A 5,811-nucleotide genomic window follows, 5' to 3' on the forward strand; every position below is an offset into this window, starting at 1 on the left:
ACAACAGGATTCTCCTCCCTATTATCTCATCTTGCTCAACTTTCAATTGTGTTATTAAGTTTTCTGAATTTCTTTCATATTTTACTGTTTTTAAATCATAATTGCTTTCGATTTGCCGAATAGAATCATAAGTATAATTTAGTGGTATTTAATCCAATTCCCTGAGGGATCGACCTCACCTGTGTGAGATTTACTACTTGATTGCGTATACTTGCGTAGCGTTTATAAAATATAGCAACAAGTTTTTGGCGCCGTTGCCGGGGAATTGTTAAAGATTAATATTACATAAAATTATACTAACTTCTACTTTGGTATATTTTCTCTTGCTGATTTTTCTAACCTTTTTCTTGCAATATTTTCTTGATCTATTTTAGGAATCCTAAGTGCATGCACCGTCAAGGACAAGCAGTCATATTACCAGTTGATCCTGAAATCGAGAAAACTTGCAGGAGGAATCGAAAGAACAAGAGGCAAGAAAGAGTTTCAGCAACTGCTGAAACATCAGAAATCATGGCTGCCAATGTGAACAATAATGCTGGAAACAATGGGGGTAATAACGGTAATAATGGAGGTGCCGTGGAAGATCAAGCTAATGGCCGTAGCTTGAGAGATTACATTCTCCCTACTCTGACGGGGGTGCAGTCATGTATCAGGCCACCGGCAGTGGATGCAAACAACTTCGAGATTAAACCTGGCATCCTTCAAATGGTGCAGTCTTCAGTTCAGTTTGGTGGCCTCCCTTCTGAAGATCCTAATCTGCATCTCTCTAACTTCATGGAACTTTGTGAAACTTTTAAGGTTAATGGAGTTAGCGATGATGCCATTCGACTGAGATTGTTTCCATTCTCGCTCAGAGAACGAGCCAAGAGTTGGTTGAATTCCTTGCCACCCAATTCTATTGCCACCTGGAATGATCTGGCAACAAAATTCTTGTCAAAGTTCTTTCCTCCAGCCAAGTCTGCAAAGCTGAGAGGAGAAATCAATAATTTCTGCCAACAAGATAATGAATCTCTCCATGAGGCTTGGGAGAGGTTTAAAGATCTGATCAGGAGGTGTCCTCATCATGGTATAGAGAAGTGGATGCTGGTTCACAACTTCTACAACGGGCTGGTTGGTAATACTAGAACTCTAATAGATGCAGCAGCGGGCGGAGCTTTTATGAGAAAGAGTGCTAATGAGGCGTATGATCTATTGGAGGAGATGGCTCTAAACAATCAGCAGTGGCCAACTGAAAGGAGTCAATCTAAGAAGGTAGCTGGTGTGTTAGAAGTTGATGCCATCACAAAGTTAACAGCTCAGGTTGAGGCATTGACAAAAATAATTGCAGGGCAAGCTAAACAAGCCCAAATTGTTTGTGAGTTATGTGGAGGAAGTCATCACTTTTCGGAGTGTCAAGCAGATGTGGATGATTTGCCAATGGATGAAGCTAAAGCCATTGGGAATTTTTCACAGAACAACAACAACAACAACAATTATGGGTTCAACTAGGGTAACAACCGAAGAAATAGTGGGTTCTATCAGCAAAGAAATCAGAACCAACAGTTTAATCAGCAACAAGCCTCTGGTGGAAATTCTAGTTTGCAAAAAGATTTACTGCTCCAGTTTATGACTGAAACTAGATCTTCAATTAAAGACCTGCAGACTCAGATGGGCCAGTTAGCACCTCAGGTAGCAACCTGCCCTCAAGGAAATTTGCCTAGCACAACTGAAGTCAATCCCAAAGAAAACTGCAAAGCAATTACCCTGAGAAGCGGTAAGAAATATGATGGGCTTGAGTTACCACAACCAGTTGAGGTAGATGAAGAAATAAATGCTCAACCAGTGCAAACACCAACACCAACAGCAGAGAAGGCTACTGAAAGCTCAGCACTACCGCAACAGTCTCCACCTATTAGCATTGATCATCATGTGAAAATACCCTATCCTCAGAGGCTCAGAAAGTCAAGCTTAGACAAGCAGTTCACCAAGTTTCTAGAAGTCTTCAAAAGACTTCACATTAACATTCCTTTTGCTGAAGCTCTAGAGCAGATGCCAAGTTATGTGAAGTTTATGAAGGAAATTTTGTCAAAGAAGAGGAAGATGGAAGATTATGAGACAGTGGCTCTAACTGAAGAGTGTAGCGCTATTCTACAGAAGAAACTCCCTCCAAAACTCAGAGATCCAGGGAGCTTCACTATTCCTTGTACTATTGGAAAAATTGAAGGAATAAATGCACTATGTGATTTGGGAGCCAGTATAAACTTAATGCCTTTGTCAGTGTTTAAAAGACTACAGCTGGGTGAAGCAAAGCCAACTACTGTAACTCTTCAATTGGCGGATCGATCACTAGCTCATCCTAGAGGAGTCATTGAGGATGTGTTAGTAAAAGTTGACAAGTTCATCTTTCCAGCTGACTTCATTGTTCTGGATATGGAAGAAGACAGCAATGTTCCTATCATCCTGGGGAGACCTTTCTTGGCAACAGGGAAAGCACTAATTGATGTTCAGAAAGGAGAGTTAAAGCTGAGGGTACAAGGAGATGAAGTTGTATTTAATGTGCTCAAAGCAATGACCTACCCTACAGCTAGTGACAACTGTTTTGCAATTGATGTGAAGGACCAGTTGGTGGAGACAAAGACGCATGCTGAAGACCCTCTTAATCTGACTTTGGTACAAGAGGAGGTGGTGGAACAAGACGGTAAGGAAGCTTATGAGTATGCTTTGTGGCTTGACTCTTATGGACCGCTAATAGAAAATACTATGAAGAGTTAGGTGTCATACCAACAAAGCCTACCCCATCTACTGAAAAGCCTCCTCAACTAGAGTTAAAAGTCCTACCAGAGCATCTCAGGTATGAATATTTGGGAGAAAATAAGACACTTCCTGTTATTGTGGCATCTTCCCTATCTTCTGTAGACACAAACAAACTATTACGGGTTCTAAGGAAGCATACAAAAGCCATTGGATGGACTTTAGCAGATATTAAAGGGATCAGCCCTTCAACTGTAATGCACAGAATCTTAATGGAGGAAGGAGTGAAGCCTACCATTGATGCTCAAAGAAGATTAAATCCACCAATGAAGGAGGTTGTCAGAAAAGAGGTCTTAAAGTGGTTAGATGTCGGGGTAGCGTATCTTATTTCAGATAGTAAATGGGTAAGTCCAGTCCAAGTTGTTCCAAAGAAAGGAGGGATGACGGTGGTGAAGAATGAAAAGAATGAACTCATCCCAACCAGAACTGTCACAGGATGGAGAATTTGCATTGACTACCGGAAACTCAACAAGGCCACAAGAAAAGATCACTTTCCACTCCCATTCATTGATCAGATGTTAGACAAGTTGGCAGGTCAAGAGTACTATTGTTTCCTTGATGGGTACTCAGGGTATCACCAAATAGCTATAGCACCGGAGGATCAAGAGAAAATAACATTCACATGTCCATATGGTACTTTTGCTTTTCGACGAATGCCATTTGGGTTGTGTAATGCTCCAGCAACATTTCAGAGGTGTATGATGGCCATATTTTCAGATTTAATAGAAAAGTGCATCGAGGTGTTCATGGATGATTTTTCAGTGTTTGGTTCATCGTTTGACCAATGTTTAAGCAACTTGGAATTGGTTTTAACAAGGTGTGAAGACTCTAATTTGGTGTTAAACTGGGAAAAGTGCCATTTCATGGTTACAGAAGGAATAGTGCTGGGACACAAAATCTCGAAAGAAGGTATTGAGGTTGACAGAGCCAAAGTATCTACAATTGAGAACTTGCCTCCTCCAGTTTCAGTTAAGGGAGTTCGAAGCTTCTTGGGTCATGTCGGGTTCTATAAAAGATTTATCAAAGACTTCTCCAAAGTTGCCAAACCGCTATCCAATCTTCTCGCTAGTGGAGTACCTTTTGAATTTGGGAAAGATTGTCTTGAAGCATTCCAGATTCTCAAGGATAAGTTAATCTCAGCACCGATTGTGACTACACCAAACTGGGAATTACCTTTTGAAATCATGTGCGATGCAAGTGATTATGCGATTAGAGCAGTTTTGGGACAACAGGTTGACAAGGTATTCAGAACTATTTATTATGCAAGCAAAACCTTGAATGATGCCCAACTGAACTACGCTACTACAGAAAAAGAGATGCTGGCTATAGTGTTTGCATGTGACAAATTTCGACCCTACTTGATTGGCAATAAAGTGATAGTGTATACAGATCACTCAGCAATCAAATACTTGATGACTAAGAAGGATGCCAAACCAAGACTAATTAGATGGGTTCTTCTTTTGCAAGAATTTGATCTAGACATAAAAGATAAGAAGGGTACTGAGAATCTGGTGGCATATCACTTGTCAAGATTAGAGCTGGAAGAAAGTCAGGATACGAAAGAGGTACAAATAAATGAACAGTTTCCCGATGAACAACTTTTCAGTGTGAGGGAAAGCCTAATGGTACCATGGTATGCTGATTATGTTAACTACTTGGCTGCCAATATCACTCCTCCTGAGCTATCTCGCCAACAACTAAAGAAATTCTTTTCTGAGGTGAAACATTACTACTGGGAAGAGCCAATCCTCTACAAGCACTGTGCAGATCAGATAATAAGAAGATGCGTGCCTGAAGAGGAGATGTTCTCTATTCTTAATCACTGTCATGCTCTACCATGTGGGGGACACTTCAGTGGAACTAGAACAGCTGCCAAGGTGTTGCAAAGTGGATTCTTTTGACCAACACTCTTCAAAGATGTTAGTACTTTTGTGAAGGCATGTGATCGTTGTCAGCGTACAAGAAACATCTCAAGGAGAAACGAAATGCCTTTGACAGGAATCCTGGAAGTAGAGTAATTTGATGTATGGGGGATAGACTTTATGGGTCCTTTTCCTTCATCATTTAGCAATCTATACATTTTACTAGCTGTGGATTACGTATCAAAATGGGTAGAAGCTGCAAAGAACACCGCCTAATGATGGAAAAACAGTTCTTCGGTTCCTTCAGAAGAATATATTCACGCGGTTTGGTACTCCCCGAGCGATCATAAGCGATGAAGGGAGTCACTTCTGCAATAAACAGTTTGAAGCTCTTCTTTCAAAATATGGTGTTCGTCATAGGACTGCCCTCCCATATCATCCGCAAAGCAATGGCCAAGCTGAGATTTCTAACCGGGAAATAAAGACGATTCTGGAGAAAACGGTGCAGAGATCAAGGAAAGATTGGTCAAGAAAGTTGGATGACGTATTGTGGGCTTATAGAACAGCGTTCAAAACGCTAATTGGGATGTCACCATATCGGTTGGTGTTTGGAAAGGCGTGTCATTTACCGGTGGAGTTAGAACACAAAGCTTATTGGGCAATGAAAACTCTGAACATGGACTTAAAGGCCGCCGGCGTAAAAGACTACTACAGTTGGATGAATTGGAAGAATTTCGAAACGAAGCTTATGAGAACGCTAAGATTTACAAGGAAAGAACTAAGAGGTGGCATGACCGAAATTTAGTCAGAAAGGAGTTTCAACCTGGGCAACAAGTTCTGCTCTTCAACTCAAGACTAAAGTTGTTTCCTGGTAAATTAAAGTCAAGGTGGTCAGGGCCATTTACAGTGATCAAGGTGTTTCCCTATGGAGCGGTGGAACTAAAAGGTGAAGGTCCTAATACTTTCAAAGTGAATGGGCAGGGATTAAAGCTCTACTTGGGAGGTCAATTTGATCAAACCAAGTCCGCCATGATTCTGGCACCACTATGAAGATCTCGATCAACGTCTAGCTAAGCGACGATAAAGTTAGCACTAATTGGGAGGCAACCCAAGTGTTCTTTATGATTTAGTTGAACTCTTTTTAAGTTTTACTGTTAAT

The 5,811-nt window shown here is 41.0% G+C and overlaps 1 non-coding gene across 1 annotated transcript; it reads right to left on the reverse strand.

Moving 5' to 3' along the window:
• Nucleotides 1–963: 963 nt before the first annotated feature.
• LOC133035231 (small nucleolar RNA R71) lies at nt 964–1,070 on the reverse strand. The gene has a single exon (XR_009686509.1). It is a non-coding gene; the product is annotated as a small nucleolar RNA R71 (small nucleolar RNA).
• Between the last annotated feature and the right edge of the window lie 4,741 nt (nt 1,071–5,811).

This window comes from Cannabis sativa, chromosome 2, assembly GCF_029168945.1.
Source record: "Cannabis sativa cultivar Pink pepper isolate KNU-18-1 chromosome 2, ASM2916894v1, whole genome shotgun sequence".
Classification (NCBI taxonomy): Eukaryota; Viridiplantae; Streptophyta; class Magnoliopsida; order Rosales; family Cannabaceae; genus Cannabis; species Cannabis sativa.